General features: G+C 36.2%; 1 pseudogene; it reads left to right on the top strand.

The window, feature by feature from the left end:
* The first annotated feature begins 1500 nt into the window (after positions 1-1500).
* The window catches only part of LOC140616575 (host cell factor 1-like), a 77680-nt pseudogene continuing 51615 nt past the window's right edge, over positions 1501-27565 (top strand).

Raw genomic sequence — 27565 nt, 5'->3', positions numbered from 1 at the left:
ATTCTTCTATACTCCATTTTTCCAGTACTTAGTATTTTTTTGGAATTTAACAAAATTTATTTCTCTAATAAAATTTTCCAAAAAAAAAAAAAAACTTTTCCAGTTTTTAATTTTCCAACTGTCGGCCTCCATTATAGATTGACTAACATAACTGCTTTTCTTTTTTATTTTTTTAAATTTTTAAAAGATTTTACTTATTTATTCATGAGAGACACACAGAGAGAGAGGCAGAGACGTTGGCAGAGGGAGAAGCAGGCTCCCTGTGGGAAGCCCAAGGTGGGACTTGATCCTAGGACCCCCGGGGATCACACCCTGAGCTGAAGGCAGACATTCAACCAGTGAGCCATTCAGGTGCCCCATCTTTTTTATATGTATTTTTTATTTGTTCCTGCTTCCAAAACTTGTGTATATAAACACAGAAGTGAAATTGCTAGATTAAATGGTAATGCTATGTTTAATTTAGTGAGGAAGCATCATACTGTTTTCCAAAGCAGCTACACCATTTTACTTTCCCACAAAGTAATGTGCAAGTGTCCCAATGTCTCCATATCCACTCCAACACTTGCTGCTTTCTGTTTTCTCAAGAAACTACTTTCCTGTAAACCCTCTAAGCTCCTTTCTCTATCCTTCTTCTCCAGGAAACATTTGAAAACAAAGCAAAGTAAGCATTTCTGCACAAAGATAGGCAGTGGTTTTACTTTCCTCTCATTGGTCATTCCCACTTTGGTGAGTATTGGTTTCAAGATCTTTTCTGAATCAAGTTTGAACACATGAACAAGGTAACAGGGAGAGTAGGAAATCCAATAAATAGAATTGGAACAACCTCTCCATTTTTTTGGTAGAATCTGGCCAACTGCCTCCATGGCCAGAATTCTCTTTCATGAAAATGAGACATAGGAGTGCTATAACCATGTTTCCAGTGTTGCGGTGAAGATTGGATTTATCATCAATAGTGATGGTGAGTATTAGATTCTAGAACATAGGATAAATCTCTAAACTCACTATTGTTTTTATTTTTCCTTTTACTGTTATATTATTACAACATCAAATGACATTAGATTCCTTTCTTCTCTTGGAAGAAAAAAAGACTAATTAATATATCTAAAGAACTACAAAATATATCTAAAAAACTTCATAATGAGTAGTAAAGCTTTGTGTATCTTTTCAGTGAGGAAAAAAGAGAAAATTGTGCCATATTTTATATTATTCTTTTCAAATGCTGAATATGGCCTAGTGTACTTTCCCAATTATATATGATTTATGACTATTTCTGCTTAAGCCATCAGGAGGATACTTGTTCAGAAAGACAACATTCAGAGTCTCTTAATTGGCAGATACTTCATAAGGCTGTGTCTTACTGCAAAAGGCATAATTATATTGTTTAGAAATGAAATTTAGAAATTTCATGGTTTACAGACTCTGTTAGGTACAATTTATAAATGTAGATAGGGTAATGGAGTTGTGCCTGAACTTCTAGATATAGACACATGAAGATGAGCAATGAAAATTCCAAATGCCTTGGACAATGATTATTCTCTTCGAGATGCTGCTGACTGGGATGATATGGGCATTTCACAGCTTCCCTTCTTGCCTGGGTAACAAAATCAAAGCTTTGGTTGTTCAGTGTCATTAATCAGGTAGAAATTGCATTGTAGATGCTCTTTGACTTCATACTTCTCAGTTATTTTCTTCATGAAGTAAATATTTTTGTTTTAGGAAATACAACTATTTCCAATTACAAGTTCCCAGAGAAATCTTCCTTCAGGAAGAAGGTTGGGTTGTGCAACTTAATCATTATAGCCTCTGGACTTCCCATTTTATTCTTCTCAGGCACTTTATTTCTCGCTGGGTCTCACACTTTGTGCTCTCTTGTGTTACAGGTTAATCCCTGTTCTCAGAGGGCTTGCTCAACACAATATAAAACTGGCATCTTAGCCACAGCCTAATGCAAGTTTTATCTGACTGTTAGCATTTCCCATAACAGAAAATCAGAAGTGAAATTACAGGGCAGTGCAAGTCACCAAGTAAGAGTCAAAAGAGAGAAACCAACATGTTAATGGTAGGAAAAGCAATTGTGCTGTATCTGAGTGCAAGTATGAGAAATTCTTCACCACATTCCAGTATTAACCCTAGAATTCCCTCTCAAATGTATTTGCACTGTTCTGAAACTTTTTACTGTCTTCCAAAATGTTAACTTCCAGTTGATAACAAATCTTTGACTGAAAATAACAACACTAAATATTGGGAAATGCCACAACATTCTTGGAACAAAAAAAATGGCTTTTTAAATTTTAAGCAAATAGTGTTGAGTATTAGTAAATGTATTTTAGCAGATCTAGGAGGTCTTAGATTTTCAAGAGATTTCAATACACCAGCTTGGAAAATAATTTCATACTTGGGATAACGTGTATCTAAAAGGTTGTGACATTCACGGGAATAAAAGGCAGTGGAGGAAAAATCAAAACAGTTTTAGCCTCCTAGACATACATCTTTTGCACAGAAAGATCTTTATTATCAATTTGTGGGACTTTGCTTAATTACTTTTTTCAGAAAAACTTCTATAGAGGCCTTGATTAAGACATATTTCCAGCTTCAGAGTCTGTTTTAATCCTCCTGAGGTTTAAACTTTTCTACTTGGTTTGATAAGATTTCTCCTTTCCTCCTTGTTAATTATATTCCTCATAATTGTTTACAATAATAGGGAATTAATGCACTTGTTTTTTTCTTCTTTTGGATAAGAGTTACCAATTAAAGACAAAGCACACATAAAGTGTAACAAAATAATTATGTTTAAATGACTGCCTGTGGTTTTTCTTTTCTTTTTTAAAGATTTTATTTATTTATTTGAGAGAGACAGAGAGAGAAGCAGGGAGGAGCAGCAGATTGTGAGGGAGAAGCAGACTCCCTAGTGAGCAGGGAGCCTGATGTAGAACTCGATCCCAAGAACCCTGGTATCAGGACCTGAGCCAAAAGCAGATGTTTAACCTACTGGGGACCTAGGTGCCCCTACAGCATGTGTTTTTTTGCATTTAAAATATAAATTGGCATTTACTGATTAATTAACTAGAGCATTCCATAGTTAGTGATGACCCTAACTGAAAATAATGTCACATTACCACTCGTCTTGTTTGACTAGGTCTTATACTCTTAAAGGTCGTCAGCTTGGGGCAGCCCAGGTGGCTCAGCAGTTTAGCACCGCCTTCGGCCCAGGGCATGATTCTGGAGTCCTGGGATCAGGTCCCATGTCGGGCTCCCTGTGTGGGGCCTGCTTCTCCCTCTGCCTGTGCCTCTGCCTCTCTCTCTGTCTCTTGTGAATAAATAAATAAAATCCAAAAAAAAAAGAAAAAAGGGTCATGAGGTCCAACCAACCAACTTGTTTAACTTACCAAGCACCTTCAACCAAGGATACCGATCTATCTGCCTAACATCACTCTATAAAATCACTTCTACACATTCTTCATCATGGAAGATTTAGGATCTAGTTGGTAAGTGGTAAGCCTGTGTTTGAAATATAACAGGAATACAGGAGCTGGATCTTAACCTGTCAAGGAAAATGTAAGACACAGAGGACCAGAGGAGAAACCATACAAAATATTGACCATTGTCTTGAAAGGACAGATAACAGATACTTGATAAATTCTTTCAGGTGCTACAATTATGGAAAGATACTGAAAACAATGAGATGATAAATAATGTTCCAGAAATTTCTTTAAAAGTTAGGGAAAATGATCAAATTTTAAAAGGTGGAGGTTAAGAGAAATAAATGCATGTGTTTGGTTTCAAGAAAGTATTGCATAAATACAGGATGGTAAAGTCATGAATTGGAATTGGCAACAGTGCTGGCTGGCACAGACATCCAATGGCCTTCAGGAATTGTCACAAAAAGAAGTGATATTGTGATATCAGAGAGACAAGTGAGTACCAAGCCAATTAGGGCTTCAGGAGACAGAGGAAAGAAAGCTAGCAGCTATAACAAGGCACTGAATAAAATTTGTTTGCAAACACATGTCGATACCTTCTGGAGAAACATGGAAACACTTGAATAAAGGAAATCTTTAGACAATAGGCTGCTCTCATGGCAGATAGGGAAACAACATATCACAGAAGGCAAAAACCTGATGATGTTTATCCAAGAGATGAGAAGGCATGAAATAGAAGAAAGGGTGGCCCTGGGGGAAATTAGTAAGACTAGATCCCTGATGGAAGTGAAATGGAGGTAGATTCCAAGGTTCACTGAGATTCTCTTTAGGCAAGACATTTCTGCAGTGCCTGGATGGCTGAGTGGTTGAGCGTCTGCCTTTGGCTCAGAATGTAATCCCGGGGTCCTCGGATCGAGTCCCCATCAGGCTCCCTGCATGGAGCCTGCTTCTCCCTCTGCCTGTGTCTCTGCCTCTGTGTGTGTGTGTCTCAGGAATAAATAAATAAAATCTTAAAAAAAAAAAAGAGTCTGCCTTTGACTCAGGTCATGATCTCCCCTTGGGGTCCTGAGATTCAGCCCCGCCTCAGGTTCTCTGCTCAATAGGGAGTCGGCTTCCACCTCTTCCTCTCTGCTCTCTCTACCTCTCTCTCAAATAGATAAATACAATCTAAAAAAAAAAAAAAAAAAAAGAAAGAAAGAAAAAGAAATTTTTGAGCCTTACCTGAGATACTTAAAAAAAGATTTCTGAAGAGTCTGACCTATACCTCCGAATATAATATCACATTTCTTAGGTGACCTCTAGAGTGGCACAAACCTTTATTCTGGAATTTTATTGAGGGAAACGCTCTGAGTCAAAGTATTGACACAATTTCCGGATCATTAGCTACGCTTTGTTGAGTACTTACTATGTTCCAGGAACTTTGGTAGTTACTATTTATTTTATCTCTACTCTTCATAAAAGTCCTAAAAATGAAGGCATTATCACCCTTGTTGAGAGAGGAAGAAAGTGAGGAGAGGAGTAAGCTCGAGACCAAAAGCACACAGGTGTTTCTCAAATCAATGCCATTCTTCTTTATTTTACTTTCTAAAGTATTTAACCAGATTACATGGTTGCTGAAAATAATATATGCCATAACTTTGTGAAAGGAGACAGTGGCAAAGCAATTTCAGTAATTAACCTTAAATCCTCAACTATTGTCATGTGGAGGTTTTACACAATCTATGTGATTCAAAACCATTAACTTCCCTGGATATTCTGTTTAGTTTTTCTGCTGGTGATGTTTTACTTTGTGCTTTTAGTTTATTACTCTATTTTATTGTCCTTCGTTTCAACATTTACTTATTTCTTTTCATATGGTATTGAGCTGCAAATTTATTCTTCAGAAAAAAAAAAGAACCCAAAATTCGTGCTTCTATAACAAGATTAAAGAGATCTGCTAAAGAAAGATGGGAGACTAAAATGGTAGTAATGGAGGGCCAGGACATGTTCAGGACTTTTGACATTTTCAGGACTTTTGAATTAAACTACTCTGAAGTTTGGTATGCTATCTAGAGAAGATATTTTAGAAGTAGAAGCCTTCAATTTTTGTTTTCCCTCAAAAATGTTTGAGAACCATAAGACTTCATTCAAAATTCCTCTCCCTTAGCCACTGAATCTGGAGGAATGCATCCCTGTGGGGATGATAAATAACTACTGACTTGGTGGGCAATTTGCAGGCAGCTCTTATCGTATTTCTTATTTATTTCACCTCACTAAAGAAGTAGAGATATTACTCTTATCCACTTTTAGCAAATGAGGTAATTGAAGCTTAGGGATTTGAGGAACTTGCCCAAGGTCAATACTCTCAGATGGTGGAGCCGTCATTCTGATACAGCTGACTGCAAAACCCATACTCTTAACTCCTACAGTTATGATGCAATGGACATTAGATATCACAAACATATATAGTGATTATAGATGAGTTGTGGAACACAGATCAGTGATCAAGGATACAAGACATCCATCAACTTAAGGCAGAAGTCGGTAAACTTGTGTATATGTAAGCACACACACAAAGAGATTTGTTGTTGATAGTGGTTTTATACAAATGTAGCCAAATACTATACATTTTTCCAAAATTTTTACCCATGCATCAAAGTCCTTTCAACACCAGCACATGTAAATCACATCATTTTTTGGATTGCTACAATTTTCCAGTGTTTCCTCAGTTAATGAAACTTCAAATTATCTGATTAGTTGTTCAATACTGCATTTAATTCATTTCCAATTGATTTTACAAAGCATGTGTATTTATCTACCTTTTCAATCCTGCAAGTACTTCTATAGGATAAATTCTTACAAAAGGTGTTCTTGAAGTACAGGTTTATACATTTAAAATATCAGTAGAAAAAATCATAATAAAATAAAATATCAGTAGATACTGACAAAATTCTGTCTATCCAGAGGTGGATATAAGTTCTCATTTTCACATATGCTTGCCAATCATAAGTTTTTTTTTCCAATATCCTATTCCAATTTATTCCAAGGATTATATTTAATTTTAATTTGCATTTTTTTTTTTTTTACTAGTGTGGCTAAGTACATTCCATCTGTGAATTTCCTTTACATATTCTTTTTCTCATTTTCTCTTTGGGTTAATTGGTTTGGCTTTTTTATCTGTAGAGCCCTTTATATATAATTTATATAACTGTGTTATATATGTTGTAAATATTTTTTCAGTCTGTCTTTCATCTTTTTAGCATAGAGCATCTTCTGTTCATCAGAAAATCTTACATTAGTTCATCATTATATTTACTATTTTTATATTGATTTCATACCATGTTCAGAAAAGCCTGCTATCTCAAGATCATAGAATATATTTTCCTAAAGTTTTTAATGTTATTGTTAGCTCTTTAATCTACTTGAAATTTATTCTTGTATATGGTGAGAAGTGTGGATATAATGTATTATCCCTCAAATGTATATTCAGCAGTCCCAATATATGTTATGAAAAGTTCTCATAATCTTAGGTCAGATTTCTCAGAAGTAGATTCTTATGCAAGTGACTTATTAAGAAAGTGCTCCTACAAAGAAGCTTTGTGGTTGGTAGGGAGTGGGAAAAGCAGGAAAGGAAGGAATAAGAAGCCCAGGGAAGCCTCAGAAAATAAGTTTCCCATCTAGAGGCACAGGAGCTGGGCTCTCATCCTCATATACCAGTGTCATTAACAGATTGCCTGGAGGGGAAATTAACTGCCAGGCACTTCTGGCTCTTGGGGCATCAAATGAAGCAGATTCAATAACCTAACAATAACCCTCTAAAGAAGCTTGTAGGTATGAACTTTTAATAGTGAAGTACACAGAACCTGGAGAACAGGCACACAGAATCTCTGGAGGGACCCAAGGAATCTGAGTGGAATATGACAGATACTGACCCTTTCTCCTACTGCTCCCTCCTTTCATGCTTCGACCCATTTGCTACTTACATTGAGTACATGCCATCATGTCACAGCTTCTCCAAAATTCTGATTCTTAATAATAATTAGGGGGAAGAAACTTGGTGGGACAATGGATAGGCCATGATTCATATTATGTCTCTTCTCTACCTCCCACTCTAGATGCCCTGTACTCTCATCTAGCATCTCTGCCAGACCAGATGTCTTGAACCGGTAGGTGCCTCAGACTTTCATCCATAAGGGATTTGAGCCTCTGTTAACATGCTCTTACCAGAATGTGGTTGATATAATGATCTCTTCACAGTGGAAATTAGACATGGAACACCAAGTGACTTCCCGATGGATTACATGAGTGATCTTCTCAAAGACTGATTCCTCCTTACTCATATTATGTAGCTGTGACTCTACTTCATAATGAGGACAAAGGTAAACTACCTCTATTAGTAAAGTAACTCCATTCTTTGCCTGTTTGCCCAATGTTATAAGGAGTCAAAGATGAGCTGGTGGCAAGTAGCTGTATATCTAATTCAACTCTTTCTGGTTTCTGAGATTAAGGTATCCTTCTTCTAGGAACCCAGACCTCTGGACCCATACAGCCTAAAGTTCTTAGGAAGAAAGCACAAATACTCCCGTGAGTCAATGAGAATAATGAGTTAGCAGAGTCATCCCAACTTCCATTCCTTGGTTTTGAGATCCAGGTATTCTGCTATTGATTATATTATTATATAATGGAAGTTATTTTTAATTCTATAACACACTTAAAGGTCAGCATCCCGACATTCTCTTTCTGACGCATCAAAACTCCATTTGCAGTAATAGGTAGATTAACCCAGGTGAAAGGAAGTCCATGCTGTGAATCCACAGCTTTCATCTCTGCCACCATTGCAGCTGTGGGCTCATTGTATAAGCAAGAGAAAGCTGAGGAGAGACCTGCTGACAATCACTACGTAAGTAAGTCATCTTGTCCAACTGGTTATTCTTATCTCCCCTGAAACATGATCTCTGATGGATAAGAATGTGAAATAGAAATCATCTCACTTTGATCTACTCCACACATCAAGCTGTGTGTCTCTACAAATGTCCAGTGTATTTTAGGACTCTTGCCTGAATTGCTTTATTTTTTTTTAAACTGAATTTTTTTACTTACTTACATACATTTAAAGTTATTCTGCCTTTTCATGGATTGATTGCTCATTTATTTTTATCAGTGAATAATATTCCATTATTGGGTGTGTGTAGTAACATTCCATGGTATTAATGTATCTGTTTTTCCATTCACCCATTGAAGGCCATCTTCATTGCTTCCAGCTTTGGGTTACTATGAATAAAGCTTTATAGATATTTACACATAGTTTTTTTCTGTGTGCATAACTTTTCAAATCAGTTGGGTAAACACTAGGGTGAAATTTCTGGATCATATGATTAGACTCTGCTTAGATTTTTAAGAGCTGCTTTCAAAGGAGTTGTACCATTTTGGGTTCCTACCTGCAATAGATTAGTTGCTATTGTTCTGTACCCTAGCTGATATTTGGTATTGCCAGTTTTCTGGATTTCAGTCATTCTACTTCTTGTTTAGTGATATCTTGTTTAATGTGCAATTCCCCATTAAATAACGATGCTGAGCTCTTTTATTTGTGCCTACTTGCCATTTCTATAACTTCTATGGTGAGATATCTGTTCAGATCTCTTTCTCAACTTTTTAATTGATCTATTTTCTTATACTTGAGTTTTAAGAGCTATTTGTATATTTAGATGCAAGTCCTTTATTAGTCCTTTATTAGTTAGTTATTAGTTGTTTTCCACAGAGCAGGAATTTTTAATTTTAATACAATCCAATTTATCAGGTTTTTTTTTTTTCTTCATGGATAGTGGTTTTGGTTGTTATATTTAATAGCTCATCATAAACCCTTCTAAAAGTTTTATACTTCTGCATTTTACACTTAGGTCTATATGACCCATTTTGAGTTAATTTTTTAAAAGATTTTATTTATTTATTTATTTATTTATTTATTTATTTATTTATTTATTTATTCATGAGAGACACAGAGAGAGAGAGAGAGAGAGAGAGAGAGTCAGAGACATAGGTAGAGGGAAAAGCAGACTCCATGCAGGAAGCCTGATGTGGGACTCCATCCTGGGACTCCGGGATCACGCCCTGAGGCAAACGCAGATGCTCAACTGCTGAGCCACCCAGACATTCCTTGAGTTAATTTTTATAAAAGATGTAATGTCTCTGCCTAGATTCTTTTTCTCTCTTTCATTCTTTTTTTCTTCTCTTTCTTTTTCCTTTTATATATGGAGATTCAATTGTCACAGCAATATTTGTTGAAAAGACTATCCTTCCTCAATTAAATTCCCTTTGCCTATTTATCTAAGATCATTTCCTTTGGTTATAAACCTAGAAGTAGGTAATTCTATTTTTAATTTCTTTTTTGATTGTATGTTTTTATTTTTACCTTCTTGAACCCTCCATACTATTTTCCATAGTGGCCCTACCAGTTTACATTATGACCAACAATGCACAAGAGTTCCCTTCTTTCCACATCTTCATCAGCCTTTTAAAATCTTTTATCTTTATGATAATTGACATCCCAAGAAGTATGAAGGGGTATCTTGTTATGATTTTGATTTGCGTTTCCCTGATGATGAGTAATATTGGGGATCTTTTCATGTATTTGTTGGCCTTCTGTATGTCTTCTTTGGGAAAAGGTCTATTCAGGTTTATATCCATTTTTTAATTATATTCTTGCGGTTTTTATTGCTATTGACTTAAAGGAGTACCTTATATTTTTTTGATATAAACCTTTTATAGAATATATGACTTGCAAATAATTTCACCCATTCGGTAAGTTTCCTTCTCATTTTGTTGATGGTTTTTTTTTTTAAGATTTTATTTATTTATTTATAGAGGTAGAAACAGGCTCCCCACTGAGCAGCGAGCCTGATTGTGGGGCTTGATTCCAGGACCCTGAGATCATGACCTAAGCCAAAGGCAGAAGCTTAACCAGCTGAACCACCCAGGAGCCCCTGATGGCTCTCTTTGCTGTGCAGAGGCTTTTTTAGTTTATCTAGTTCTATTTGTTTATTTTAGCTTTTTTAACCTGTGTTTTTGGTGTTAAATCTAAAAAAAAAAAAAAAAAAAATCATTTCCAAGACCAATGTCAAGGCCCATACTCCCTATGTTTTCTATGTTTCTGGTTTCAGGTTTTAGATTCACATTTTTAATCCATTTTGAGTTTGTTTTTTGGGTGTGATGTAAAATAAGATCCAATTTCATTCTTTTGCATGTAGACATCAAGTTGCCCCATCACCATTTATTGAAGAAACTATCCTTGGGTGCCTGGGTGACTCAGTGGTTGAGCGTCTGCTTTCTTCTCAGGTTGCAATCCCAGGGTCCTGGGATTGAATCCCACATCAGGCTCCCTGTGAGGAGCCTGTTTCTACCTCTATGTCTCTGCCTCTTTCTGTCTGTGCCTCTCTTGAATAAATAAATAATCTTAAAAAAAAAAGAAACCATCCTTTCCCCATTTTATATTCTTGGCTCCTTTGCCAAAAATTAATTGACCATATATGCATGGATTTGTTTCTGGGATGTCAATTTTGTTCTATTGGTCTATGTTTTTATGGCAACATCATATTGTTTTGATTTCTATGCTTTGTACTATAGTTGAAATCAAGCAACATCTGGTAAAGTATGCAATTAAACCCCTTCCAGGAAGAAACTGAAAAATGAGTGTTTTTACCTGCTTTTCTGCACTAAGCTCTGTAGGGACAGCCAAGTGAGTATTATGTGTGTCAACTGCTTCTTTGCGTGCTGTAGTCCTATTGAACCAATACACACAAGCCCTGTTGACTTTCAGAGCTAGGAGATTTGGGGGCCCCATCCCTCAGGTGGTAGCCTTAAAATTTGGCTATGTGGTACAAACCCTTCATTCTCTGAGAGAATCTAAGAGTTGGGAGTTCTGTCCTAATTGTATGCCACCATGCAAGGGGTTGAGTTTAGAGTGAGAGTCTGTTCTAGTTTTTCCTATTCATTTCCATATGGGAATTTTCTCAGTGGTTATGTAGGAGTCACTCACCTGGTGTCTGACTTTCTCTGAGGAGGAACTGTTCTATGTGTAGCTGTCCGTCTGATATGTGGATGAGAGGAAACTCCTATATCACCATCTCTGTACAGAGTCTCAATTTCCTTGCCTCACATATTTTGATGCTTTGCTGTAAGATACATACACATTAAGGATTATTATGTCTTCTTGCTTGAAGAATCGCCTCCTTTATTATTATGTAATGTTCCTCTTTATCACTAGTAATTTTCTTTGTTCTAAAGTTGGTTTTGTCTGAAGTTAACATAATTACTCCAACTTTCTTTTGATTAGGGTTAGCATGGTATATTTTTTCCACCCTCTTACTTTTATCTGTGTCTTTATATTTACAGTGAGTTTGTTACAGTTGGGTCACTCCTTTTTCTCCACTCTGACAATCTCTATTTTTTAATTAGGACAATTATTGATACAGATGGGTTGGCATCTACCATATAGGCAACTGGTTTTCCATTCCCTGCACTTGTTCTTCATTTCTTTTTTCTCCCTTCCCTTCTTTTTATACCATTTCTGATATAAACTGAGCATTTTACATTATTCCATTTTCTCACTTCACTTAGTCTATCACTTATACTTCTTTTAATTTTTTTTCCTTTTTTAAAAAATGCAAAATATACTGTGAATCTAAGTCACTTTTCATATAAAACTATGAAGCTTTCGGGGATAGTGCATATATCTTATAACCAAGCATTCTTAAGTTCTCTTTACCCCTTATAACATTGATATCATTCAATTTACTTATTTTTTCATATGCCATATGTGCCCTATAAATTGCTACATTATTAATTTGTTTTTTTTTTTCTTTTTTTTTTTTTTTTTTTTCATGATAAGTAATACTTTAATGTGATTTTAAAAAATTAATGTGAACAATACATGGTGAGCAAAATAGCAAAATTTTCAGATAAGAATAGTTTGGTAGGCAGGACTTTGGGCCCCATGATTTTTATTCCTCAGTGTTATGCCCATGGATTTCTTTTTTTTTTTTTTTTTTTTTAATTTATTTTTTTATTGGTGTTCAATTTACTAACATACAGAATAACACCCAGTGCCCGTCACCCATTCACTCCCACCCCCCGCCCTCCTCCCCTTCTACCACCCCTAGTTCGTTTCCCAGAGTTAGCAGTCTTTACGTTCTGTCTCCCTTTCTGATATTTCCCACACATTTCTTCTCCCTTCCCTTATTTTCCCTTTCACTATTATTTATATTCCCCAAATGAATGAGAACATATAATGTTTGTCCTTCTCTGACTGACTTACTTCACTCAGCATAATACCCTCCAGTTCCATCCACGTTGAAGCAAATGGTGGGTATTTGTCATTTCTAATAGCTGAGTAATATTCCATTGTATACATAAACCACATCTTCTTTATCCATTCATCTTTCGTTGGACACCGAGGCTCCTTCCACAGTTTGGCTATCGTGGCCATTGCTGCTAGAAACATCGGGGTGCAGGTGTCCTGGCGTTTCATTGCATTTGTATCTTTGGGGTAAATCCCCAACAGTGCAATTGCTGGGTCGTAGGGCAGGTCTATTTTTAACTGTTTGAGGAACCTCCACACAGTTTTCCAGAGTGGCTGCACCAGTTCACATTCCCACCAACAGTGTAAGAGGGTTCCCTTTTCTCCGCATCCTCTCCAACATTTGTTGTTTCCTGCCTTGTTAATTTTCCCCATTCTCACTGGTGTGAGGTGGTATCTCATTGTAGTTTTCATTTGTATTTCCCTGATGGCAAGTGATGCAGAGCATTTTCTCATATGCATGTTGGCCATGTCTATGTCTTCCTCTGTGAGATTTCTGTTCATGTCTTTTGCCCATTTCATGATTGGATTGTTTGTTTCTTTGGTGTTGAGTTTAATAAGTTCTTTATAGATCTTGGAAACTAGCCCTTTATCTGATATGTCATTTGCAAATATCTTCTCCCATTCTGTAGGTTGTCTTTGAGTTTTGTTGACTGTATCCTTTGCTGTGCAAAAGCTTCTTATCTTGATGAAGTCCCAATAGTTCATTTTTGCTTTTGTTTCTTTTGCCTTCGTGGATGTATCTTGCAAGAAGTTACTATGGCCGAGTTCAAAAAGGGTGTTGCCTGTGTTCTTCTCTAGGATTTTGATGGAATCTTGTCTCACATTTAGATCTTTCATCCATTTTGAGTTTATCTTTGTGTATGGTGAAAATTTGAAAATAGAAGCTACCTAATCAGTTAATCAAGAAGAAGTTATTTTATTTACCTTCATTTATTCCTTCTCCACCTTTGTTCCTCTCTTTCTGTAGGTCGAAGTTTCTGCATTGATCTACTCTTCACAAATTCCCTCGATTTTTGTCTGATAGAAACTTTGCTTTTTCTTTACTTCTGAAAAATGATTTCACTGGATAAAGAATTTTAGGTTGGTATTTTCTACGTTAGCACTTTAAGTATTTCAGTACACTTCCTACTTGCATGGTTTTTAATTTGAAGTCTAATGTCATTCTTATCCTTGTTGCCTTATGTTATTTTCCTCTGAATTCTCTCAAGATATTCTTTGTCTCTGCTTTTATGCAGCTTGAATGTGATATGCCTGAGTGTTGACTTTTGGTTTTTATTTTGGTATTCTCTAAGTCTTTTGGATCTGTGGTTTGGTGTCAGCCTTTAATTTTGGAAATTCTTAGCCATTATTGCTTTAAAATTTTCTTCTATTCTTTTCTTTTTTTCTTCCCTAATATTCTAATAACACTTATCTTGCTTCTTTTGTAATTGTCCCATAGTTCTTGGGTATCTTATTAATTTATTACTTTTTTAAAGATCTTATTTATTTATTTATTTGAGAGAAAGAGAAATTGCAAGAAAGAGAGCCCAAGCAGTGGGGAGAGAGAGAAGCAGACTTCCCATTGAGCAGGGAGCCAGATACAGGCTCAATCCCAGGATCCTGGGATCATGAACAGAGCCAAAGGCAGTTGCTTAACCACCTAAGCCACCCATGTACCCCTTATTTTTAATTTTTGTCTTTGCATTTTGGTTTGGTAATTTTCTATTAAAATATCTTCAAATTCACTAATTATTTCCTTGGCTGTATTCAATCACAGGTATTCTTTTCTTTTTCAATGTTTATGATTTCTAGTATTTCCTTTGAATTCTTTCTAGTAGTGTTTGTCTCTCTGCTTACATTGCCCATCTGTTCTTGTGTGTTGCCCACTTTTTCCATTAGAACAATTAGGATATTATTCAGAGTTAACTGAAGTTCTGTCTCTGATTATTTCAAAAGCTGTGTCACACCTGAGTCTCATTCTGATCCTTGCTTGCTTTGTCTTTTCAGAGTGTGTTTCTTATCTTTTGGGGTTCTTTCTTTTTTATTTTTGTCTTTTAGCATATCTTGCAATTTTGTTGTTGAAAGACAAACATGATGTATCAGAAAAGTAGGAAACAAGGCAAACAGGATTTTAGCGTGAGATTTTATGTTAATTTGGCTACGATCTGGGGTGTGTTTAATGTTTGCTTTAGCTGCAGGTGCTAGAGGCTTCAGTGTCCTCTAGTATTCTTGTTTCCTTCTCCTCTCTTATGTCTTGGGGTTTTCCTAAGAACTCCTACTTAAGTAGAGTTTGTGTCTTGCAGTTCTTTAAACCATAATCCACTGTAATATACTGGAGCCCTGTTAATCCAGGGTAAGATGTGGCAGAAATGAAGCATTCTCTATCTTTTAATTAAATCTCAGTGTTTTAATGGCCCTGAGTCCCTGGGTTGTGACCTTCAGAAGTGTTTCTCAGCTTTTAAGGTAAAACAGGAAGGCTAGAGGAGGCTAGAGCTGGCTAATCGCCTTCCTCCTGGTCAGATAAGGCTCTCCTAAAGTCTTTTCCCTTGGAGAGTAAGCCTTTATTATGGAGAATGCTCCAGGTCTATTTCAATATGATCACTTTTCATTCTGATCCTGTTGGAACAGGAGGGAATTTTTCTTCCATTTTCATGATGAGAATATGGTTGAGTTCCTGCAAGAAAAACCTATGAATATATAGAGCATCCCTAAACCTATACCACAGGAGCTGCTCATTTTCAAGCTTCAGAGCTAAAGAAAACCAAACAGCAGATTCATAATCATTCAACAAACTTTCTGGTTTTGCTGCTTTGGTTTAAGGCACTGTGGAAACGATAAGAGGTATCAAACATGATACCTATTTTAAGTATTTTAATTGGAGATGAAGGGCTTATATTCAGCAACTACAATACAGATGTTTTCAAGTGTCACCCTCAATTTGAACCTTGAGTTAATCAACTAGATAGGATGAGTACTATACAGTAGATATTTTTTCCTACTTGACTTTTGAAATTAATTTATAAATTGCCCTCCTTTAGGAAGATTCACAACAGAAAGACAGGTGAATAATCAGCCACCTAATCTCCACTATTACTATGAATAGCAGTTTTGCAAGGTATTGGGAATATACCTGATACCCCAAACTCCTTACATGGGTTTCATGCCACTCTGCCCACCCCATCTGTGTATGACAGCTAATCCAAAGCAGGACTCTCTGGGACGAGTCCACCCGGACTGCAGAGGCCCCTCTAACTATGCACCCTTCCCACTAGACAGAGGAATAACCAGTGATCCAGGCCTCTGGAAAATGCTTTGTCTAGTATTAAGAACTTTTTCTCCATCTGTTTTAGAGATGATGCAACCTTGCCATGTGCCCATTGGAAGTTTAAAGTCAAACAGACTTAGTTTTGAGTTGATTCCACTTTTTGACTTTCATGTTAATTTCCCCAAATCTCTACTTTCTCATCTATAGAATGGAGATCCATGCCTATCTCATTGCCTAGTATATGATTAGTGTTCAGTTAAGGCCAATAAATTACCTACGGGAAATATATTTCTCATTTCAGTGCTATTATAAACAGCATCATGTTAAGTAAGAAGAACAAAGAAAAAAAAAGTAAGAACAAAGGCCAAAGGTGGTTGTAGAGCTCTGTAAATGCCAAGGACCAGAGTAGATGATGTGCAGTCCCTGGTCATCATCTATCATCTAGTGGCAAAGTTACAAATAGCACTGTGCACATCTATCCACCCTACATAAGTCATCCTCATACCCTCATACCCTCATATCCTCATATAGGATAACACGAAGACCACTTTCACCACAGAGCATTAAGTTGTTAGGTCAACACATGATTCTTTCTCTCAAATGAAGTGAGGTTAACAGAAAGTCCTATTCTTTCTTAGCTTTGTATTAAAAATAGTGTAATAAATAAATAAATAAATAAATAAAGTGGAATTATACTGCATTAAACATTAGAAAAGTGATCAATATTTATTTTTGAAGTGATAGAAATATTCCAGTGTAGAAATTGTAAAGACAAATTCTCAATGTAGAATTAAGTTTCATTGTATCTTGATGATCTTGCTCCTAGGTCAGAAATAGAAAAGTCACCTAATCCACCACCCCCAGGATATCGTAAGCAGCTCCTCTTCACGATGCTCCCCACAAATTTGACGACTGTGGCCTATTTTCAGGCTGCAGCGTCTGTGCTCACAGCTTCCACAAGCTGTTCTGTTCTGAGCCATGCATAACAAACAGCAGCAACTGTTTGGGGCTTCCCATTGAACATCTGCTGCAAACAGAGAGAGACCATTACAATGCACTGTCCCATTTCCTTCTTCCTCAATTACTCAGGACTATTTTCAGTAGTTTTTCTACCACTGACATGGTTCAGGTAAATTACGCAGAGATGTGGAATTGCAACAGTTCTTTTATGTCCATCCTATTTTCTTTGTTTAAGCTGTAACTAAAAATTAAAAAGTGATAGCAGTAATTATCTCATCATTGACCCAAGCTCCCCCATGCCTTCATTCTATCCCATCCATGTTCCTCCTTCCTCTCTTTTTTCATGATCTCAGTGCTCTTTTAGAGATTTTATTTTTTGACCTATAAAAGTCACCTCATACATTATTACTTTTCCCTGTGTCCTCTAAATCACGGTGCCACATATTTTCATTTCTAGCACATTGACACAGGGCTTCTTTTATACAAATTGTATGTGTTATTGATTGATTTTCTATCTCCTTTCTTTTAATTGATGGACAAAATATAAACTTCTCCTCTGGGGCAGACTGTGCACTAGAGTCTATAAGCACTGGAGATGCTTATACTTACCTGTCTGTACTTTTGCAGCCTCCACTTCTTCCCAAAGCTCCCTCTTTGTGCACATGTGTGTGCATGCATGTGAACAAATGTACACACACACATTCTGTCTTTTGTCTGAAAGGCAGCCTGAAATCAGCTGAAGTTGCTTTCTAAGTCACTCAGCTGTCTTATATATTCTGTTCTTATTTCAATATGATCTCCTTTGTGAAATAATCTCTTCTCTCAGCTTCTGGAACATCATTCCTCTCAGATTTTCTCTTCACCATTCTGGACACCCTTTCTCTCTGGACTTTGCAACTTCTATTTTCCTCTCTCCATCCCCTAAATTCCTTGAGACTTCTTTTGTCTCTCTATGCAGTTACATTCAACCAAGGATGAATTTGAGAATCACAGGTTTCACCACAGTCCAATTAGATCAGAATGCACAAGGGGTGTGTCCTTGACATGGTCTTTGGAAGAAAGCCAGTGTGATTCTGAAAGTGCCCCTGATTGTCAACACCCTTCTGGGAAGAGTCCTCCATAGAGAGTTCATCCATTCCCAAGGCTGTTGCTGTGAACCAATATGCTCAGGAGCCAAAAATATGTCTTCTCCCTGAACTCTAAACCTACTTTACTTACGCAGTCACAGGTTTTCCACAGGCACCTCCCATTCTGCATCTTCAAATATTAACTAATTTCCTTCCTTACAAAATGATTCTTCCCTCTTTTTCTGACTAGTATCTTCCTTTATATTTCCTTATCTCCTTCTTCATTCTTATCCCCTACATCCAACCTGCCAAGCTTATATGTCCCAGCCCTAAGAGTGACAATTGTCCCCATCTCCTAACAGTGACCATCTCACCTCTCATCTGGTAACAACTCCTCAGACCTGCCCAATGACCTAATGGGTCTCCTGTATCTCCTCTTACTCCCTGACAATCCACAATGCAATAGGAATTGTCTTTCAAAATGGTCCCCATTAAAAAAAATGGTCCCCATTATCAGAAGGTAAAATCCAGGGCAGCCCTGGTGGCTCAGCGGTTTAGCACCTGCCTTTGGCCCGGGGTGTCATCCTGGAGACCCTGGATTGAGTCCCATGTCAGGCTCCCTGCATGGAGCCTGCTTCTTCCTCTGCCTGTGTCTCTGCCTCTCTCTCTCTCTCTATGTCTCTCATGAATAAATAAATAAAATTTTAAAAAATAAAATAAAAAAGAAGGTAAAATCCAAACTCATGAATATAACTACCACTCAAATATATCTGAAACGAACCTGACTGTATTACTTCCAAAGCAAGGGGGAAAAATGAAGAATCTATTCCATTTGAAGGAAATGGGGTGTTCTTGTTCTACTAGGTGTTAAGAAAAGAAATTTAGAGATCAGCTGACTTCCAGCATGAAATTTAGAGATTTATGCACATATGGTTTTCATCAAGGAACATTTTCCTTCTGCCTGAAGAACAGGCTTGAGTTCTCCTAGTACAGATGTGCTGATCATTACTGCTATCAATTTTAAATTTTTCTCTTTATTTGAAATTAACTTTGAAGTACTTTTTCACTAAGCAAAGACTTCTAGGCTGGCAGTTATTTTCTTTAAATATATTATTCTATTGACTTCTGACTTCATTAGTTTTGTTAAGATGACAGCATTTCACAACCCACTTCACACCTTCTAGGATGGAGATAAAAACAAACAGACAGATATAAACAAACAGAAAATGACAAGTATTGGCCACTCATGGAGATATGGAGAAATCAGAACTCCTTATTTCCAATTACATTGCTGGTGAGAAGGTAAATGGTGCAAATGCTTTGGAAAATAGTCTAGTAATTCTTCAAAGCATTAAACATACAGTTACCATTGACCCAACAATTCCACTCTGAGGGATCTACCCAAGATAAACATATGTCCACTCAAAACTTTGCAAACAATTTCATACTCACATTTGCAGTTTCAGAGCAGCATTGTTCATAATAGCTAAAACATAGAAGCAATCCAAATGTCCATTTGCTGATGAATGGATAAACAAAATGTGGCACAGGCATACCTCAAGTTACTTTACTTCATTTTATTGCACTTTGCCAAGTATTGTGTTTCTTACAAATTGAAGATTTGTGGCAACCCTATGTCAAGCAAGTCTATTGACACCATTTTTCCAATAACATGTGCTCACTTCATGTCTCTGCCACATTTTGGTACTGCTTGCAATATTTCCAACTTTTTCATTATTATCATATTTGTCATGGTGTCCTGTGCTCAGTGATATTTGATGTTATTATTGGAATTGTTTTAGAGTGCCACAAACTGTGCCCAAATAAGATGGTAAATTTCATCAATAAATGTGAGTGTTTTGACTGCTCCACCAACTGGCTATTCTTTCATCTCTCTCCCTTTCCTTATCCTCCTATTCCCTGAGAAACAATAGCATTGGCTTTAGGCCAATGAATAACCAACCCTACAATGGCCACTAATTGTAAGGAAAAGTCACATGTCTCTCACTTTAAACAAAAGCTAGAAATGATTAAGCTTAGTGATGAAGGCAGGTCAAAGGCCAAGACAGGCCAAAAGTGAGGTTTCTTGCACCAAACGTTAGCCATGTTGTGAATACAAAGGAAAAGTTCTTGAAGGAAATTAAAAGTACTACTCCAGTGAACACATGAATGATAAGAAAGCAAAACAGCCTTCTTGCTGATATGGAGAGAGTTTGAGTGGTCTGGACAGAAGATCAAACCAGGCACAATGTTCCCTTAAGCCAAAGTCCAATCCAGAGCAAGGCCCTAACTCTCTGTAATTCTGCAAAGGTGGTGATAGGTGAGAAAGCTGAAGAAGCAAAGTATGAAGCTGGCAGAGGTTGAATCCTGAGGCATAAGGAAAGAAGCCAGGTCTATAACATAAATGTGCAAGGTGAAGCAGCAAATTCTGGCATAGAAGCTGAAGCAAGTTATCCAGAAGGTCCAGCTAAGATAATTCATGAGGGTGGCTACACTAACAGATTTTCATCATAGACAAAACAGCCTTCTATTAGAAGAAGATGCCATCAAGGACTTTCAGAGCTAGAGAGAAGTCAATGTCTGGCTTCAAAACATTAAAAGATAAGCTGACTGTCTTGTTAGGGGCTGATGCATTTGGAAAAGTGACGTCAGTGCTCAACCTTTGGGCCCTTAAGAATGATCCTCAATCTGCTCTGCCTGTGTTCTATAAATGGAATAACAAAGCCTGGATGACACCACATCTGTTTACAACATGGTTTACTGAATATTTAAAACCCACTGTTGAGACCTAATGCTGAGAAACAAAGGATTCCTTTCAAAATGCAGCTGCTCATTGGCAATGCAACTGGTCACCCAAGAGCTCTAATGGAGATGAACAATGAGATGAATGTTGTTTTCATGCCTACTGATACAACATCCATCCTTCAGCCCATGAATCAAGAAGTCATTTCAATTTTCAAGTCTTATTATTGAAGAAATACATTTTGAAAAGCTCTAGCTGCCATTTGAAGGGATTCCTCTGATGGAGCTGAGCAAAGTCAATAGAAAACCTTCTGGAAAGGATTCACCATTCTAGATGCCATTAATAACATTTGTGATTCATGGGAAGAGGTCAACATATCCACATTCACAGGAGTTTGGAAGAAGTTAGTTCCTACCCTTAGGGAGGACTTGGAAGGATTCAGGACATCAGTGGAGGCAGTCACTGCAGAGATGGTAGAAACAGGAAGAGAACTAGAATTAAAAGTGGCGCCTGAAGATGGGACTGCATTGCTGCCATCTCATGATCAAACTCGAATGGATGAAGAGTTACTTGTGAATGAGCAAAGAAATCACTTTCTAAACTAGTGGCAGGGTTTAAGAGAATGGACTTTAAATTTAAAAGAAGTTCTACTGTGGGTGAAATGCTATCAAACAGCACTGCATGGTACATAAAAATCATTCATAAAAGTAAGAGTCACTCAATGCAACAAACTTCACTGTTGACATGTTTTAAGAAACTGCCACAGCCACCCCACCCTGGTCAGTCAACATCAAGGCAAGATCCTTCACCAGCAAAAAAAGATTATAAGTCGCTGAAAGCTCAGATGATGGTTAGCATTTTTAGCAAGGAAGTATTTTTTTAAGGTGTGCACATTGTTTTTTTTTAGATATAATGCTATTGCAATTTAATAGACTGCATTGTGATATAAACATAACTTTTATATGCACTGGGAAATTCAAAAAATATTTGACTCACTTTACTGTGATATTTGCTTTATTGCAGTGGCCTACAACCAAACCCAAAGTATCCCTGCATATACATACAATTGAATATTATTGGGCCACAAAAATAAGTTGAATAATGATACATGCTACAACTGGATGAAGCCTGGAAACATTTTACTAAGTGAAAGAAGCCAGTAGGAGAAGAACACATGTTACCTGATGCCATTTCTATGAAATTTCCGGAATAGGAAAATTGAGACAGAAAGTGGTTGCCTAGGGTTAGAATGGGGAAAGAGAATTGGACTGAAGCTGAAGGCTATAAAGTTTGTTTTTTGGAGTGATGAAAACGTTGTTTGGTTGATAGTTGAAAACCCTGTGTATATAAATTTTCAAAGTATTGAATTACACACTTTAAATGATAAATTATATGGTATGTGAATATATTTTAATAAAGCTGTTACAAAAAAATCAAGTGTATGTTAAAAATCTTGTTACATTGAAAATGTATGTCTTCTTCCATTTGACATTTTATTTTTGTCTTTGTTTTCCTGGAGTTTTATTACGATGTACCAAGATGTCATTCATACTCATTTTGTATTTATCATAGTTAAACTGTTTGTAGATCTTTTTTAGTCCATGATTGGTTGTCCTTCCGTGTTACAAAATTCTCAGACACAGTAACTTCAAATATTGCTTCTATTCAATTCTTTCTTTCACTTCTTGAACATATTTTGAACTTCTTCATTGTATTCTACTGTCATTTACTCTGTCTTGGGTATTTCTGTATCATCTATCTATCTATCTATCTATCTATCTATCTATCTATCTATCATCTATCTACTTATCTATCATCTATATCAATTATCAACCTATCTATATTTCTCATCTATTGAAACAGTTCTTAACTGTAAACTGAGTTTTTAATTTATTTTTCAAATGTAAATGTAGAATTGGATTCTACTTTTAAGAGTTTACCATTCTCAGGCACAATTTACATGTGCCTCTCCCAGGGACCGGAGTTCTAGCAATGTAGGCTCCCTTATCAGACGTAGTGACCATAAAGGGTGCAGCCCCTTTGAGGACTGCTTTACCCTGTTATTCTTATTTGTAAGAGCAAATGAGAATCTCTATTCAAAAGCCTGGAGGTTTCACCAGTCTCCTGTCATTACATTGGTGGACTCAGGCTTCCAATTTCAGCCTCCCACCTCAGACGGGAGACTGTCTAAAGCACTGTCAGTTTTTCATCTGTACACTTCCATAATTGGCAATCAGCAAATAACCCCCAAGAAACAGTCCCTTTTCTGAATTTCTGTCCTCTCTCAAATTTTGGTAGGTAGTTTTTCAATATATTCTTAGTTCTCTTGTATCTTCAAACAGGACCTCCTACCCCCAAATTGTCTACTTTTCTCAACAAGCTAAGGTATTTTGAATTTTGTAGGGTACCATTATGGAAAGCAGAAATCCCTCCCAACTTCACATCTGCTAAAGGACAAATTGTGCCCACAACCTCTAAATAAATCTTTGATATCTTTCTGGCGTTTCTTTAATGTAGTTCTACCAGTATAATAGGGTTTTCTCTTTTCTATTGCCTAATAGAATAATAAAAGGTAAATTTCTTTCTAAGCAATTTGAAAGCATCTGAGTAGATTTTAGCTAGAAATAGGGAATGAATGTATACTCATCATTGTATCCTGCAATCAGTCTTCTTCCTATGGTCATCCACACTTAGTTTCCATTGTGCATCTCAGAATAGATGATTTTGCTATTTGCCTTATTTGACACTTGGATGTACTGCATTCCTAGGAGTTTTCCTGTACTGATTCAGAGTAAAAAGGAGTATTAAGAAAGCAGAGAGGGAAAATTATCTACTTCCAATATATCACTCACGGCAGGATTTGAATATAAGTCCTATGTCACGGCTAGGGGGATAGAGAGTGAGAAAATACCCATCTGCTTCCTACCCATCTCCTGCTGTTCTTCTTGATACCTTTGTGGCCTAAGACAAGTCACCAAACTGATTTTTTCTGTTTAGTTTGAATGGGTCTAAATGAGTCATAATTCTTTTAAAAGATTAGAGAAGCACCAATTGATGTTCTCAGTGCTATTGAACATCTGCATCTCTTACCTGGTTCCATAGGTGTTTCCATGAGTAAAGTAAATCCATCAGAGCCACCAAGCTAAAAGTACAATCTATAAACCTGATTTTCATTAATTATAAATTTGTTCTTTAACTGAAATAAATGTAGAAAAGTAAAGTTTGTTGTAATATAGAGTATATAATTACACACGAGGGCAGCTAAAAAAAGTTTTTAGCAATCTCTGTTATTGTGCAAGCATGCCTTGCACCTAAATTTCATTCAGTAATCAAATACAAATATCTATAGTCATGTAAACTCTTTCAATCCAAACTCAGTAACTTAATAGATTTGGTAGTGAGAGATATAGATGTGCCTAATCAACCTGGCTATTGTCTTTTTATTTTTAGGTATCCTGTATGTAGCAAATACCAGATACTTTGATGGTTGTTCAATGAATGCTTGATGAATGAATAAGAGAACAGTTAAATTATTTAATTAATTAATCGTTCAATCTATTTATGGCATTTTCTGATTCTTCTTTTTCAGAAACTAATTCTAATTAGGCCATGTGATTACCACTTATATAAACAGATATGAAACACAGATGAAGGCATATACAGGAAGATATTTCAAAATTTTTAGAAGTTCTAGTTACACATTATGAGAGAATTTATCTCATTTCAAAGATCAAAAAGAACAATGTAATGAAATAAATACTATAGACCTCAATGAAATTGAATAAACCACACTGTTTATTAATTTTTGTTAGGTTTTCCGATACAAGGCAAAACAGTGACATGCTACCTCCAGATTCTTTCATTTTCTTTACCTTTTGATGTGATCAACAGCTGGAATTACCAGGCAGTAGAACAGACTTTGACAAATACCTGTGAAGTCTGCATTTGCAAAACTGCAAAGGCTTTCATTCACATATTCAATACTACAAATAGGTCAAAATAATAAAATTAAACTCTATTACTTCTCAGCTTTTTTCTTGCAAAATATTCTATTATAACTTCTGACCAAAAATTCAATGTAGATGAGACTAAATGCATGAAGGATTATTCCTCAATATACAAGTTCCAGGATAATAAAACAGCAAAGAATCATTTGTTTTTAGTTTAGCTTGCTTTGGGGGATAATTGTTCTATTTTAAGAACAAGTTTTTTAATACAGCCAGGAGAAAAGGAAGTGAGGCAAGTGCCTTGTTCTTTTGCAGCCAGAGTTAACTGTAGGACTGTGTTTAATTAAGTTTTATTTCCTTTCAGTTACATGGACAGAAATAATTTGCATTAAATCCTGTCTTAGAGATTATCTATGTTGACCAATTACACATCATCTATACAACTGACCCCCTCCCGTCAGCTCCCCCCACACCCTCAAGTTGTCTAAGACTTAAAATTAGGCTCAAATTTGAGAAGGTGCTAAAACTTATTTGCTCTTAAGAAAAGTCCAGGGAAAATAAAAGATCAGTAAGAGTAACAGAAATCAGAGTTTGGAAACCAGATTAAGTGATACCAAGAAGAACATCTTAAAACATGAGTAAAGAGGGTACACTTCTCAGACCAATCTAATCAGATGGCAGCACTGGGCTTTCATCCTCACCTAGTCAACCATACAAAATCTTTAGCCTTGGAACGACTTAAAAGCACTGAGCAGTTTCTTACATGGATAGGCTTCAAGTCTCCAAGGAAAAATTGAGAGTAGGTCAGTGCTAAAAGGAGAAATCCAAATAAAGTAAGGAGATACTTGCCCCATAAGATATCAAGACTCATAAACTATGGTGAAAACCAAGAAAGATGTCCCACAGACTGGAAAAAGATATGTGCAAAACCCAGGACCAACACAAAATTGTTATACAGAATATATATATATGTGTGTAATATATATATATATATATATATATATATATATATATATATATATTTAAACCTCATACAACTGAGGGCAAGAAAAGATAACCCAAATCACACATATTTTCAAAGGACACACCAAGTAATCCACAGAACATGAAACTAAGTTGTCAATAAATAGATGAAAAGATGTTCAGTCCCTGGGATAATTAAAGACTAAAGAGACTACTTTATAATCATCTGATTGATAAGGCCAATTTGAGAGTACCAAATGTTGACAAGAATGTGCAGAAATGGGAATTGTCATATAATTCTGGTGAGTGTTAAAGATGTGACCATCCAATAAAGTTAAAGATGTGACCATCCAATAATTTAACAATTGGAGTCCTAGAAACAACCACACTTATTGAAGTGGAGAAGGTATTAGTATGTTCACCATAGAGTTGGTTGTAGGAGCAGGATGAAAAGCAACAATCCAAATGTCCCTCAGGAGGGAACTGACAAGTCAGTGTGGCTTTTCTGCAGGGGAGACTAATGAAACCATTGAAATAAAAGGTCCAGATTAACTTGCAATAAAAAAAAAAAAAGTTGAAAGCATACATTTAAATATACATTTAAAAAGCAATTACTGTTTTAAAATTATACATGTAGACTATACAAATTTTATATGCCTTGTAATCTATAGTTAATATCACCCCTAGAGTACTGTGATTTGGTACACAGCATCCTCTTCATTTTATTGGTTACTAAGAAATGGAAAGAAAGGGATCTGATGGGAATGTGGTGTTAAATTGCATATATACATCTTTATTCTCTTAACTTGAAATGAAAGAATTAAAGCATAGGTAGACAAATTTTAAACCAGATTTGTCAAGTCCAGTTGTTACATAAGTCTCTGATGTTGTTTTTATTTGAAATGTTATATAATTTATCTCAATTTTAATTATTTAACAATAGAGAATAATTGCTATAGAGTTTTAATTCCTCAAAGTATTTGTGGCAGAAGATTTAGCTCATATAACTAAAGGAGGCTTTAGTATAAGGAAGGGCTTCTAAACAGTGCCATTTCCAAAAAGTCATTTACATAGGGCATGGGTTGGTCAAAGATTATGGCTGTCTATTAATTACTTAGCATTCTAATAAATATTTTAATACAGAATAATATAATTCTAAATGTTAATAGAAAAAATAATATCTATTAAGTACCTAGCAAGGTCACACATGATTTCAGAATATATTTATATTTAAGAACACTTTCACGAGTTATATCTTGCTTCCCTTTATAATTTACAGATAGAGAAATAGTTACAGCTGCCTTTGTTCAGATACAAGAAGGAGTTTGAATCCAGGTCTCTAGTAATGAAAGGTCTTATACTTTCCACAGCAAAGTAGTCCCCCATGTTATGGCACAGATAGAAATAGAATAAGAAATTAGATAAGTGGAGTGGATTCAGTAGTTGTCTCCCCATAAAATGCACATGCACCCACAACCTCAGAATATGACCTTAATTTGGAAGCAGAATCTTTGCAGATGCAATTAGTTAAGATAAAGTTATACTGGATTATATCGGACCCTAAATCCATGATGGTGTCTTATTAAGAAGAGAAGACAGAGATACAAACACATAGGGAAGAATGCCAGAGTAGGATGATGCAGCTACCAGCCAAGGAATGTCAAGGATTGCCAGGAGCCATCAGAGGCTGGGTAGAGGCAAGGAAAGACCGATCCTTAGAGCTGTGAGAGGGAACACAGCCCTGCCAGTGCCTTGTTTAGTCTCCAGAATTGAGAGAAAATAAAATTGCTGTGGTTTAAGCACCTCAGTTTGTAATACTTGGTGACAGCAGCCCTAGAAAACTGATATCAGGTAAATCTAAGACACTGAATATGTTGAAATCATATTT

This window comes from Canis lupus, chromosome 24 (assembly GCF_048164855.1).
Source record: "Canis lupus baileyi chromosome 24, mCanLup2.hap1, whole genome shotgun sequence".
NCBI lineage: Eukaryota > Metazoa > Chordata > Mammalia > Carnivora > Canidae > Canis > Canis lupus.
The sequence above is the reverse complement of the archived record's forward strand: the minus strand, read 5'-3'. Positions and strand labels throughout refer to the sequence as shown.